The following is a 16,015-nucleotide window of genomic DNA, read 5'->3' as shown; positions in this document are numbered from 1 at the left end:
ATTCTATTTTCTATGGTTTCTATTTATTCTAAGATATTTTATTTATTTTTGAGCAATTTGGCTGTGATGTTTTATATTGTTTCCTGTGTGTATGATGTTCATTGAACTTCTTGGATAGGTAGAGTACTCTTTTATCATATGAATATTTGAAAAACATTTGACCAATTTTTCTTCAAATATACTTTCTGTCATACTCTCCTTCAGGAATTCCAATTAATTATAGATTAGCCCACTTTAAATGCCACAGATTTCTGATGCTTTATTTTTTCTAATTATTACTTTCTGTCTATTTCATTTTAGATTTTCTATTGCTGTACCTTCTTTCACTAACTTTTTCTCTGGCCATGCATAATATATATTCAGTTCTATCCATTATGTTTTCCATCTCAGACATTGTAGTTTTCATACAGAAATCCAGTTTGGGTCTGCTTTATATCTTTCATTCCTTTATGTGCTAATTCAACTTTTTAAACATTTGAATACAGTTGTAAGAATGGTTGTAATGTCTTTGTTAAGTTACCATCTGTGTGAGCTTTGCATAAGTTTCAATTGATTGGTTTACCACCATGTGATTTGTATATTCCTGATTCTTTGCATATCTGTTTTTTAAATTGGATGCTGTATATAGTAATTTAATTTTCTGGATGCTAGATAGATGTTATAGTCCCACAAATATTCTTGAGATACATTCTGATATACTGTTAGATTTCTTAGATACAGCTTGAAGCTTTTTAGTTTTCTATTTAAGGTTTATTTTTCAGGACCAAAACAGTATTCAGTCTAGGACTAACTATGCCCCACTACTGAGGCAAGACTGTTCTCAGAATTCCACCAATACCCTATGAAAAAATAACATCTCTTTGAATACAATAAAGAGATTCACAATTTATTGGTTACAGAATTCAAAGCAGCAAGAAGAGTCACAGATGACTAAATATTCAAGTCTGACAGAATATAAATGTTCTACTCACTGATGAAAAAACCACAAGTTGGAGTCAGGGTAGAGTATGCAAAAAAAAAAAAAAAAAAAAAAAAAAAAAGCTAAATCCTTAAAATGAGCACAATTCTGTGCACACGACCTTTTGCATCTCACAAATTAAAACTGAAAATATATTGTTTTTCATCTATCAAACTTGAGTCTTTTTCTTTACATTTTTCTACTTTTTTATCTTAAATGCTTTTTTTTTTAACATTCATTTACCATATATCCTTCTGCCAAATACTGTTCTTACAGCCATGTTAATGTATATATACCCTTTCAATTTTAGTAATTCACACTTTAAACTATGATTGAAGTGAGAAAGATTTAAATGACTTTCCCCAAATTCAGAGACAAATAATCTAAGTATAAAAAATACAGTTTTTAAATTAATGAAAAATGCAAGACAAATTTGAAAAGACCTTATACATTGTAACATATTCTAGGAGCTATCCAGCATAGGAAAACTTTTGAAGAAAAGCATCTAGTGAAATATTTCTGCATAATTTCCATAAAATATAAAGCACTGTGCATGGTAATATGTTCTGGTTCTAACATAAGCCAATATACTTTCCATAATTTGTTTGATTAATCCCTAGCAATGTAGTGAGAATAGAACATAATCAAATTGACAGAAAAAGAGCACTTCCCATTATCCACTACTGCTAGGCAATAAAACTCCAACTTTTTTTTAAGAGGAGAAAATATATCATCAAACATAAAAACCTGGGATAAAACCCACAATATGAAAGTTACTGCCTTAATGAAATATTAAAATTGTATCAGGAGTACTCTTCTGGCATTAAAAATAAACAATAACATTTCTTCCTAGTTATGGTTCACTTCAATTCGTTAAAAATTAATTATTACCTCTTTAAATATTTGATTAAATTAGATTTCTGTGGGCTATCACTACCCACAAAACACATGCTATTGTGTAGAATTCTCATATCTCAAATTTTGATATACTTTGTCATATTACTGAATTCTGTGATAAATTATTTGATTTGTTTTTTGTCTTGGTAGTTTTAAAACATAAATACAACTGAAGCTCTCTTATTTTGAATATAAATGCTGCACACTGTTAAGCAGCCCCATAAAAAGTAAAAAGTGTGTGACACTAGTATTTGGTACTTCCCTATCTATATTGTACCACTTTTTCTCAAAGTCAATTGCCATCACACTTATGAAAAATATTATTTACATTTCATATAACTGCAAGGCAGAAACCATTCAGTTCAGCTGTATACAGTTTGACTGCCAAGTGAAACATTTTTGGCAACTATCTATAAATTACTAATGAAAAATGTTTTCAAGCAAAAAGTATATGTTTCATACTGTGGTTCAATTGTCCTCAATCCAGAGTGAATTGTGGAGCCCATCATAAGTTTAGAAGTGTGATGCATAGGCATAATCTTACCATTAGTGTAAGTACTGAGTTTGTTAAGTCATCATTTTCCTTTCCAGAGAATTGCTTTAACACTATTCATATTATATTTAAATATCCACAATCATATCTGTTGTTCAATTTCAAATGCCAATCAGTGAACTTCAGAAAGTATGCCTAAGGGAATAGCCTGAAAAAAAAATGTTTATCTAGTTTGTATATATAAATCCTGGAGAAAAGGAAAGGGGTTGGTCTGTTAGATTGAGGAATCATGATATGAAGGGTATTTTATTTAGAGAAAGCCTTATTCATGTTAATTTCTCATGCATCAAGGGAGAAACCCTCACCACCCAATGATAAATGTCTCAATTTTCTTCAAACTACATCCACAAAGTATCTCTAATAATACAACAGCAATATCTGATTCTCAACCTTTTTTTTTTCCAATCTAGTTATTCTAATTGACTCCCTAGTTCCACCAATACCATTACAATTTTGCTAACCACTGAGCCTGTTGATGCTAGACTCATCTACTTCTAAAATATATATCATCTCTCGTATCCATTCTGTTGCCAGTGATAGCAGAGCACATTCCTGGGTGTTACTTGCCAAATCCACAAACTTTGAGAATTATTCCAGTCTTTTCTGGAAGGTGGAGAAATAGCCATGTTTGTGATCTCAGCCCTCTGGCAATAGCTTATTGGACCAGGTATAGTTACAACACTCAAGCTCCATCCATAAAAATTTTTTCAAGACTGTGAAGTAACCCATATAGAAGTTCCATCAATCAGTGTCCTAAGTGGAAAGAGGAGATATTACACTTTGCCAGATATCCAAATTGAACTTAAAGAAGATGAAGCCAGTATTGTTTAAAATAAGAGTGAAACAGAAGTACAGAGACAAAACAGAAGCACAGAGGCAAAAAGGTATGTGAAATTATGCAACCCCAGAAAGACAGAGAGGTCGGTTTCCATTTCTAATTTTCTAGTCTCTGTTTAGGTACCCTGGAGAACCCAGATATGCTTCCTGGTCTTAGACTCCATGAGATCCTCTTATATGTGCTAACTCTCCCCAACCTTGTTGATTGAGCTGGTTTATATTTGTAGCCAGGTACTGTTCCTCACAGTTTAAGGCATTGACTAAGGGCATTGTTAGAAAATCTCTCCTCGTATTTCTCTTGCTTGTACTCTTGTTTCCATGTTTACTGTTACCATAACACTTTCAATAATTACTTATATTCACTGAGCTTTCGTTCAATAGTATTTTAAATGAGCCCCTAGTGGGTGCAAGGCATACTTCCAAACCTAGGATAATAATGTTGACCAAAAAAGCCAGTTCCTTATCTTTTCAGGCTGAAATTTAGTGAGGACAGACTTACAAAGTTATTCTAGTATATTAATATATAATATTGAATGGGAATAAGGGCTCCAAAAAAAGAGCATCTTTCTGTGAGTGTTTATACAGAGAAAATTGATGTAAAACCAAGATCAGGAAAGGCCTCCAAGAGTAAATGACACTTCAGCTAAGATGTGAAGGAAGAGTAAGCAGGGATTTTTAGAGAAGGGCAGGAGCTTGGATATGTTTTAAGAAAAAAAGAGAAGCTCATACAAAATTCCGTATGGCATAAGGAAATCCAAATGATATGGGAACTAAGGACAGGCAAAATAGATTTGAGCAAAATAACAAGCAAAGACCATGTGAGGTATCACTGTAGAGATCACGCAGTGCTTTTGAAAATTTGGATTTTATCTTAAGAATGATGGCATGCCATAGAAGAATTTTAGGTAGTGACTTGGTGTCACCTAATCAGTTTTGTGTTTTGAAAATATTATTCTGGCTGCAGTATTGAGAAGGAATTGGTAAGAGACAAGATTGGATTGGTGGACAAGCTAATTGGCAACTATAGTACCCTGCCAGTCAAACAGTGATGCTAGTTTCTACTTGGACCTTGTAGTATGAAAGTGGGAATGAAAAGATATTTAGAAGAATCAAAAGGACTTGGTGATGATTTTTGTATAGAAATAATGGAAAGGCTGATATTGTAAATGACTCTAAGGTTTCTGGCTAGAGCAACAAAATATAGGATGGTGGTTCTTACTGAGATATCCTGAAGTTTACCAGGTTTGAGAAAAATGTGTGTTGAAGTGGGGGAGGTGGAGAACATTCAGGACTTAGCAATTAGACATGTTGAATTTGAAGTACTGCGACATTTTGTGTTAGAGGAGAAATCAGGCTGACATACTGAGAAGCATCAGTATATAGAGATGGTCAGTGGAACCACAGGCAGGGAAGAGACACTATATGAGAAGATAAAAAGGATAAGGAGGTCTCGTGCTAAACCAGGGAGAACTTCAAATTTTCATGGCTGGGTGAATCTGAAAAAAACACTGAGAGAATCTCTCAGACAGATTGGGTCATTAAGTCAAAGCAAAAAGGTGTTTCCAGAACTACAAGTGTCAAGGAAAAGGAATGCTAAAAAAAAGTGCACTGCGTTGAGTGACTGTGAGATTACTGTTAACTTAACTCAGAACTGTTTTATGGAGTGAGAAGAAGAGAGAGGACAAAGAGACAAAGAGTGACAAAAAGGAGGTGGTAAATGTAAAGCACGATTTTTTATATTTAGCTATGAAGGAAAAGGGAGGCCATGAGGGAAAAGTGGACATCTCTCTTCTCTAGTTGAATATATCCTTGGATGTTGGCTTTTAAAATACTCTTAGTACATGACATTTCAATATGGTCATTTTGGTTAAACTAGCTGGGAAGGGGTCATTAGAATATTTTCAAAAGGTCTTTGCAAGTAACATACCTAACAAGGAATCTAACCCCCTGGCTCCTCTCCTCCTCTCCTTGAACCAAGCTTATTCCTGGGTCTTATTCCAATTCCAAGTCTGTCCCCTCCTTTACTGAATTCTCAGGACATCACTGTCCATGCCATTTCACACCTTCACCCATGATGGAACTCTGGAATAAAGTGAGACCACTCCAATAAATATTAGCATAATGCCATGTATTTAATAATCACTCAAAACTAATTTACTAAATTTAATTGCACAATTACACAGGTAAAAACCAAAGAATGCATTATTAATTTTCACCCATCACATGGAAAGTATTCTCAGCTATAAGGTGGTATAGGTGTTAAGAAATAGTAAAATTGCTGAGGGTCTAATGTGAATGATAATCTATTTATCCTAAAATTTTCACCATTTTCTTATATGTGTAGATAAGGAACACACGTTACTGATAATCGTTTATAAAGAACAAGGACACACTTACACTATATCATTTATTCCAAGGATTCATATATGTACGATCCAAATGAAAACTGAAAACCAAATGCTCAGACCAGAAATACGAGTGTCGTTCTGAATTAAAACCAGCACTAGAGGCCTCAGCCATTAAGGATCCAGGAGCTTCTCTCTAGGACCCCAGTTACCTCCAATTACTCTGTAACTATTTGTATGTTTGTATCTGCTCCTCAAATCATTCTTCTATTTATTTCCTTACCTGATGCTTAGTGTGCATGTGCGTGTGTGTCGGGGGTGAGGGGGTGTTTCCTCCTTCACCTAACAGCTATGTGAACTTAATTGTAATTTCCATTCCCTCGTAAATTCCAATTGCATGTGGCTGCATCAGAGACTCTCCAGTGTCTCCCTTATGACCTTTCAACTTTTACCACTGCTGAATCTCTCCCATCATTGTCTCCACATTTGATAATTTTTATGCCAGAGTGAAGAATTTAATTGGTCTAGTTAATCATCTTTCACGAGCTCACCATGAGATTTCTACCATTCTGTTGACCCATTGCCTGTGGATCACGGGGCAGGATCATTATTTAGTATGGCATTTGGATGTGGAAGCTTTATTTAGAAGAATCTGTGGACTTAGCAGACAGCACAGTTAAGACTGATATCAGGGACAATACTTAATAGATACTTGATACCTTTGGTACCATAAGCCTATGGTCTGTGCTCTGTTTCTGGGCTACATATCAATGAATCAGCTGGTGAGCATTTTAGAAAGTCTAATTCTAAGGTTTCAGTCAAAATGTTCTAAATGTGGAACTTCTACAGGTTCAATTTAAGAAGCTGGTATATTTTAAAAGCTTCCCAGGTCATTCTGATTCTGCCTTTCAATCGTATAGATTGTGTTCTTGATAAAAGAAGTATCGGAAGCTTTATCTAGCATCACTCATTTTCTGGTTTATTTTCTATTCAAAGTGTTTGCTATATTTGTTAGATACTTTATTGATTGCATATGTTACAAACTTTTTATAGGCGTGTCCATTTTCTTAGTGGTCATAAACCAGGAGATGCAAATTGATAAGCCTATAAAGGCCAAGTGTATAACTGAGAATATGGACTCCTTCTGGAAGACAGAAAATGGTGGGGCTTCAGCTCCATCTCACTGCGGCCATGATGATTCAGCTTAATTTACCTCTCTTCATACAAATATGGGATATCAATGTTGCCAGAGCTTCTATTTTCAAAAGAAGTTAAAAATCGAGATTTCATAAAAATCTAGATTTTAATAAAAATCTCCATAGCTCATAGGTTGATAATTTATTTAAAAATTTACACACACACACACACACGCATGCATGAACACTTGCACACATGCATGCATGCACGCGTGCACACACACACACACTTTGTAGACCAAACTTAAATAATCCTTGAAAACATGTTATTGTACCATGGTGCCATTTAGAGGCAGAATGCATATTATTTTGATTCAGAAGGTGATACCCAAAAGTCATCGTTTGTGAGAAGAAAAAGAGAGTTTATATTGCCTTTGTTGGAAGAGTAATTCGGGATGGAAAATAGTAGGAGAGAAATGAGAGGGGGAAGATGGCAATAATATCAGAATCTAAAGTTCATAAAGAAATGTAGCCAGTGGTGTTGGTGTGAAGTCAAAAGACTTTTACAAATATATATATATTTTTTGCATTTTTGTGACATATATTTCTCTCCATCATCTCCCAAAACCTTTAATAAAGGCTCCTTTATACACAAATGATCAATGTGGATTGTACAAAGGAAAATACAGCAAAGGGGGCTAAATTCCATGTTTAAACTGAAGCATCTGGTAGACAGTGGAGATGAACTATGGGAATGGACATGTGTATGGAAATGAGAGTTGACAGTTTTCACAACTGGATTCAATTCAAAGGGAATCATGAGAACCCAAGGCCCTGGGAACAGACAGAACTTCAGGAGATACCATTGACCTTCTCAGATCCAGCATAGGGGCTAAGATCCTGTTTACTTCCCAGTGCTAAGTTTTCCTAGGTGCTGTGTTATATGGGATATAATGACAAATTTTATATGACACTGTTCCTGGCTCTCTAAACAGCTGAACTACTTTATTCAGGACAAATTTTGGTTATCCTTATTCACTCCTCTTTAAATATGGTACCAAGAACTAAATGTGCCCAATATTGACTAAAATTTGAAAGATGCTGTAGAGTATAGACAGGGAAGGCTTTCCCCTTACACAAAATGCTGTAAAATGGCAAAAACAACAACAGAGAAAACAGAAAATAGCAAAAGATTTCTCTATTGTGACAACCCAGGGCTTTAGTTCGTATGATAATCTTAGGTTAACGATCATGTAAAACAGGTAAAGGGAAAAGCAATGAAAAGATAGTGATCTTACTAAGAGGTAGTAGATTAAGAAAGATGCAGATAATTTTTTATTCCTTTTTATGAGATTTTGAGTAGTGGTTGAATAAGAGAGATGTCCATTTTTGATGTCCAAGTACTCATTATGGCAAATGCTGTGAAATCCGGTTATAAAATGTGATAGACAGTAATAAGCAACAGGTTTGATACTAATATACAAGAATATGAATATCTGAATTTGCTATTTGCCATCTGTCAACTGTAGGAAAATTCTTCCTTTCATTCATGATTGTCCTCTCTATAAAATAGTGATATGTGGTCCTATCTCCTATGGCTATTATGAAGATAAAGAACATGAAGTAATTTCTTTAAAAGTTAATTTTGAGAATTTAGTTCCAGTTGTCATAAAAATGTCCTTATTCTTCAACTATGAGCTAAAATTTCTAGAAAACTCTTTTTTTACCTCTTAATTTATTTTCTCTGTGAGGTATCTCAGAAGAATCAAAGATTATGTCCTCATTCTTGGCAGCAGTCTCAACAGAAGACCATAACCTCTTGCTAATTAGCCAAACCACTTTCTGGACTACTTATTACATGTTCCTGGTATATCATTGTTTATATATATATACACACACACACACACACACACACACACACACACACACATATATATACACACACACATATATATATATATAATTGGAATTTAAGTGTGCTAACTGGAGTTCTGGTCCATCCAATTCTGACTCCCAGCATCTAATTTGAAAAGTCTCCTGAAATCATCTATTCCTTCTGGTCACTGTATTCAGATATGGTAAGAATTTCAATTGTGAACTTTCCATAGTTATGGAATTTAGATTCATAAATATTTTAAAGAAATTTGCAGTTTCTGTCACTGACTTCCCAGGATGGTCAGTGAAGCTTCTCTTCTCAAGCAGACCTCCTTACCTCGGTTTGGTCTTCTCAGATATTACACTTTGACATAAACTTAGAAGGAAATCCATGAACACTATGAACTAAGGATCTATTCAAGTTAATGCCTTTCAGAAATGGAAAGTTTCATAATATATTTTGGGAATCCACACCAATTTACAAAAATAACTTTACCTATAAGCCAAATAGAAAAAGAAAAAAAAAATACAGAAGTAAGTTGTTATTTCTTACAACTAATACAAATTCTTTATGACACAATATCAGGTTGGCTCAATAATTATTTTCTCAATGAATAAAAAGGCAAATCAAGGAAACAATTTTTAAAGTACAAACTACAGTGAATCATATGGAATGTCATTTTGTAGAACAAAAAATATTGTCTCAGTAATTACATATGGTTCAATCTAGTACATCCAAAAACCTCAAAAGACTTTCTGTTCTTCTTTTGCTTCAAAAGAGCCTCAAAATGCATGTCAAAGTTTTTCCTTTCTAGATGCTCCATCTATCTCAATAGACAAAGTGCCTCATAAAGCCAGAATGACTTATAAAGATTACAGACTGTTCATATCAAGTAATGAAGAATTCCAAATGTTTTCTCATTCTAAATTTCTCTTCATTGTAATTTTTTTATTAATAACATATCCAGTTGAATATCTTATATAACATTTGAGAAGCAATAAATTATAATGCCTTACACTTATATTCTGCTTTCCCAGAGGAGTTCATCTCATAGATATTGTCTTATTAATATTCAGAATTGTTCTGAAATGTAGGTAGAGATGATTATGTTGAACAGTGATGGAACTGCAAAGAGGAAAGGTGCACTCCCTTTGCTCTCCATTTGATCTTGACTTGAAAAAGATGGTAGAAAGTAAAGCTAATAGCTGAAATTGAAGCTGATAGGATAGAGAGTTTAATAGGCTTCTTTCCAATATTAATGTAAGATCCATGAGTCAGGGACCATATCTTGCTCTGTCATATCCCTAGATTTTAAGAAGAGTGTGTTTTACATACAAATGGTTCATTAAATATTTTTTGAATGAATTTTTGGGACATGCATTGTTACACTTAATGTCGCACATATGCTCTTGTCCTATTTAAATTATTTTACCACAATTGTAGAAAAATAGATCTTCCTAAACAACTCAAATCCATTTTTTCCTAAACTTATAATTTTGCATATTGAAAATATTGCATGTCGTTATTAAAATATTTTCATTTTTGTTTTTTCACAGATGACTAAACTGAGGTTCAGGAAGGAAAGCTGAGGTAATTAGCCCAAAACCTCTGATAAAGTAATTGGCAGGATCTGGACTCAGTCCCTGGTTGTTATAGATTCTAAGTCCTAGTTATTTTCCCTGTAGTAGACTGCATTCCCATTTGATTATTATAAAAATTTTTTATCTCTTAAAATATGATATTTAAATGCCAATTCATTTTATTGAATAGTTTTGTTCAATTGAATTGTCATTTATATATCATCATTGCAGCAGTCTTATATTAGAACTCTTACTAATAGTGGATGTAGAGAAGAAAGGTACAGAAAATGAATAGATAACACATTTTAGGAAACATTTGTTGGTAAAGGCAATTCTCTGGAACTTTGTAGAAATGTGTATAAAGCCCAAAAATAAGGAAAGATAGTATCTATAGTTTCTGTAATGATAATCATCCTTCAATCCTATCCCATATAGCGAATTCACATGACTGAAAGAAGAAAAATGGTTTAAAGAAATGAGACTTACATTTTGAATGATAAACAGACCTGAGAATTTCTCCAACTGGGTGAAATCATAAACAAATGACTGGGAATGGTGAGGAAGTGCCTCTCAATTCTACATAGCAGTGCTAGAAAGACATCCAAAATGATGGTAAATTGTTTCTTCTTCACATTCTAATAGACACAGTTTCTGTGAAGAAACATAAAACATTTTTTTCCTCCTGTAAAACACTGTGTCTAGTAATTAATATGTATAATCCACTGTAATTTGAATAAGGAGAAAATTCGTAGGAGCAGGCTGATGAATCTTAGCAGACATTCTTTTATTCCATAACTATGTCTAATATAACACTTAAAAAGCTGTAATCACATTTAAAAAGTAGTATCTTCTACTGCTCAGTAGAAATGTGGCAGAACATATGTAAACAGAAAAAGTAAACATGAGCGTAACTGATTTAGAAGATAAAACATAAAAACAAGGGCTTTCAAAGTCAAGTCAATGAAAATATTGATTACAAGTGATTTTGTACACACAAGTCAGATATTTTATGGATCTGGGAGCCACAGTTTTTTTTTTTTTTTTTTTAGGTAGGAAATAAGTAGTATTTCTAAAGACCCTCAGTCCTAAAAATCTCTGCATCTCTGTCACTTAATGTAAAAATGGCACATAACAGGTACCCAATAAATGCTTCTGGGAAATTGAACAAATTAATTGCAAAGTTCATAATGATGCAGACCCTGGTTTGGTGAGTTTAATAGACTGTAGAAATGTATTTGAACATCAGATCTGTACATCTATGATATTTTAGCTGGTAGAGCTGAGTAAACATCACACAGTAACAATCTCTCATGCATATTTGAGTCATTTGGATAATCTAAAAATACCAGTGCCTACCTCAAACCTCAGAGATTCTGATTCAATTGTTCTAGGACAGAAGGTGGGCATCAGTACGCTTAAAAGCTACCCAAATTATGGTACTGTGCATACCACTGGAATTTGACTACTGGAATTAGACCAAATTGCTTATGCTACCTATTTACTGATCATAAATGTCACCTACAAGCAGTTGATAGTCATCATTGGGTATCTATTTCCAGCAGAAACCTAAGGAGACTAAATATTTTAGTCATATTGACTCTACAAGGATGTGCATAATTTTAAGGCAGGCTTAATAAAGATTCATCATCTGAGTCTGCTAATTTTTTTAGCAAATATATATTGAGTGCCTGGTATGTGTAGGCAGTGTCCTGGCACTGGGAACACAGCAAAGAGAGAGTTAGTCGAAGTCCCTACAATAATGAAAGAGAGACTATTCCACCTCATACCAAAGTATTCAAGTGTGATTGAAGGGACTACTACCCTCCCCACCACCTCACCACCACCCCAAAAAAGAAAGCAGTAGACAATGGGAATATATAACAGGAACAGCCCCTAGATATAACAGCCCCTAGATTAGGGGCTCAGGATAGGTCCTGAAGGAAGACCTGAAATTGGAGGGACCAGTGGAGAGGGCATTCTTAGCCAAAGGGAGTATGTATTAAAAAGACATAGCAAAGAGTTTTTGAGGTTGAGGAACTGTAGGTCATTGTGGTTGAAACACAAAGAGTGAGGGCACACAGCTTTTAGCTGAAGCTGGTGAGGTATGTTAGTCAGATCATGAGAGTGGAGAGCTATTGTATTTAAGAGATTTAACTTCCTGAACAGTTGCCAATTCTGTCCGATTTTCCAGTTCACACTATTTTACTCTCTCTACCCCTGTCACTAACCTAATCAAAGCCACTCTATATCTCTCTCCTAATTTCTCCTATTTATTCTCTTACTGAAACCAGCATAATCCTTTGGAAATAAACAAAAATGTTATAATTTCATGCTACTGCTTGAAGTCTTACAATAATTTCTTACTGACAAGGAAAATATTTAGAGCTTATTATGGACTTTGGTCATCTGACCTCTCTCTCTCTCGCTCGCTCAGATCGTCATGTCATCACTTGCCACTCTTCCACCTTGCTGCAGCCATATTGAATTTCTTTGAATTGTTCTGATTTGCCAGACTTTCTCACACAGGTTTTCTCCTCTGCCTGCTTGTCATATGTGATTTAACTTGATTATCTGAAAACTTACTGTGTAGGTTTTTTCTTTTTTTTTGGTCCCAGCTGGACTATAAACCAACATGTATCCTAAACCCCTAGCATAGAACTGGTCCATATTTATTGAATTGATCTATAAGAGAAAGAATAATTGCACTTGAGATCCTCCACTAAAAATTCCTGGGCTGGTCAAATGAATAAGCTTTTCTTTAATATTTTTAATGGAAAATTAAAGTTTTTAATAGCACATGGCATATTTATTCCACATGTAGCAATAATTTTTTAAAAAATTAAAAATGGCTTGTGATAGGCTTGTGTTTAACAACTGATGGTCTCTTTCTGAGCTTCAGAGGAGATCAGAAACTGATGGGGTAAAGAGCAGACACCACTCACACACTATGTGGGCATTGAAGTAGTCATTTACCACTTGCAACACTAAGCCACTTCCACAACTCGCTCTGACAAATCTTACCACAAAACCACATGCTCCTCCAATTGCTTGACAGAAGTTCAACTTGAAAAGGTTTCCTTTAGTGTAGATTTTCTTTGTTTCCAGTTAGTGATAGAAGTAAAGCCTGTCACAACCTGTGTGGTTCTGTACTCAAGATACTTTGTGACCCAAACAAAGGCCTAGGAGAGGCATGGAAAATGAAAATGGAACAGAGCAATCAGTATCCAGAACATAGGACAACCCACATGGCCATTTCCTGTAACACATGTTCAGCTATTCTTGAAGAACCCAGATGACATGCTAAGTAGTTTCTTTTCCAAGGCGAATGATCTGGTAGGTGAAGCAAGACAATAATATTTGTTAAGTAGTAGCAACGCTCAGAATTTTAGCTGTGAGGTGATCTCATGTTTTGAGGTGGTTAGTCTGGAGGAAGATCAGAGCACATTTCTGGGAGCTGCTTAGCGTGGAAAGAGATGAGACAGCAAAGACAATCTACTCTTTGAAAGGTGTCTGGCTCAAATAAACAACGCAGTGTTCAAAGCAATGCGTCATTTCCACAGGGACGAGGTTGCTTGAATATGGTTGTGAATCAGGGGAAATGTAGTCATAATGTGTAAGCCTGGTCAGAGAGAGTAGTTTCAGGTGAACTTTGAGTTCCATTGGCTGACAGGTGTCCTGCATTCCCCACAGGTGTAACTAATGTGCTAAGGGCTGAAAACTCCTGTCCACCTCAGGTAATAGAGATGAGGCTGCAATCAACTACCAGACTAGCTGAGAACTGTGGCCTAGAACCTGGTTAAGCCAAAGCATATTGCCTGAAAGGACTTCAGTGCTGTTACGGCCATCATGGAAAGAATTTTGGATAGAGTTGCCTTCATCAATTGTTCTCATCTGCTCCTCATTTCTTTCTCAGCTGGGCCCTGGGTTTACTATGATTTTTCTACCTGCTGCATGGTTCTGGTGGCCCTGGTGCTTTATCCTGAGTCAGTCCTCTACTATAGCATGTCCCGCTTCGTATTCATCCTTCTCCCAATTGAAATATTTACATCCACATAGACCTCTTTGCCATAGTTTTAAAGCAATGTCACTGAAAAATGAAGCTCCTCTAGCAAGGAACAGGGAGTTAAAAATGTTTGGGGAAAGGAAAAGGAAGGAAAAGCTTAAGACCACAGTTTCTGGAACAAGATTGGTTGGGCATATATCCTTACTAACTGTAGGATCATCTTAGCTTTCATCTGGCCTCAACTTTCTCATCTGTAAAATGGGTGCAATAATAAGAGCACTTACTTTGTTGGGTTGTTGTAAAGAGTGAGAAAATACAGGCAACATGCTGGGAACAGTGCTCAGTACAAAATAGCTTTCAATAAATCTTATCTATTAATTATTGTTTTCTGACATTCCTCAAATCATCATGGCATTTTAATAGCTATCTATTCATCCAATGTGGGATAGGAGATCAGACCTCAAAGAAATAAATACATACAGAATACTCCAAACTATGTAACTTTATCTTTGAACTGCCTATCATGTGACAAATAGTTAAAACTTCTGAAATACTGAATGTTCCACCACCTATAAATGGATTTCTTACAGGATACTCTTGTACTATTTAGAGCTAAGCCTCCAAAAATGACCTGAAGATAATAGCAATTATTGCTAAAGCTTAACTGAATTCATCTTGTCTCCCATCTTCCATGTGACTTTATAGTAGTTAAAAATTGATCTGTTTTAAAAATAACTATTGTATAATTTAGTTTTCTTAATTGGAGTAGCATTTCTTTCTCTTTACTCCCCTGCTTTACATTAACTCTTCTTCTCTTCCCTGCCTTGCACTAACTCCTCTTCATACATGAAAGCATTCTATATATGTATGATGAATGCATAATAGGTAACTAAGATATGCATGGTAAAAGGTAAATGGTTTCTCTAATTAGGCTTAAATAAGACTGAATAATCAATGAAGATGGATAAAATAATCCTAACATTTTAATTATTCTGTTTTTACCAAGTTGCATACACAGTGAGTTCTAAAATCATAATTCTGAAGTAAATCACATTTTGAAAACTACAGCTTTATTTTTGTGGAATCAAATATTGCTTTCACCATTTACTGAATGATCTTGGGCAAATCACTTAAGTTCTTTGGATCTCAGTTGCATCATAAGTTACATGAGGATAATAAGATTACTTCCCTTGGGGTTATTTTGAAGTTTCCAAGATCCCTCCTGTTATTAATGCCTAGCTTTTTGCCATTGTTATTGGAAAATATATATGATATTACTTTGACTTTCTTAAATGTATTAAAACTTGTTTGGGGGCCTCACATATGATCTATTCTGGAGAATGTTTCATGTACACTTGATAAGAATGAATATTTAATTGTTGTTTGGTGGATATTATAGAGCAGTTTTCAAAAGTAATTTATCTTAATAAAATGCTTAGAACAGTATCTCACATAGAGCAAGAGCTATGTAAATGTGTGTTGGCTATTTAAAAATACAATTATCACATAGCAACGGTAAATTCCAGTAAGGTATGCCTTTTATGGTACAATAAGACAGGCTGACGCAATTGTCAATTTAAGTCTTCTAAGCTCTCAAGCTCAGAGCGCCAGAGGATGGCTGGGTGTTTGTGTATGTGTGCCTATCTTGGCTCTATCTTTAATTCAGCAACTTTAGTTCACACTTTATTTAGCTAAATAAAAAATGTTTACACTTCCTTTAAGGCTGTTGGTCTTCCAGTCCTCTGGCAGCAGATACAAAAAAATAACATCCTGCTTTGCATGGCCAAAGGTTGCACGGCTTCAAGAAAGTTGTGCTAAGTGTGTTTGAGG

Source organism: Macaca fascicularis, chromosome 12 (genome assembly GCF_037993035.2).
Source record: "Macaca fascicularis isolate 582-1 chromosome 12, T2T-MFA8v1.1".
In the NCBI taxonomy this organism is placed as follows: Eukaryota; Metazoa; Chordata; class Mammalia; order Primates; family Cercopithecidae; genus Macaca; species Macaca fascicularis.
The sequence above is the reverse complement of the archived record's forward strand: the minus strand, read 5'-3'. Positions refer to the sequence as shown.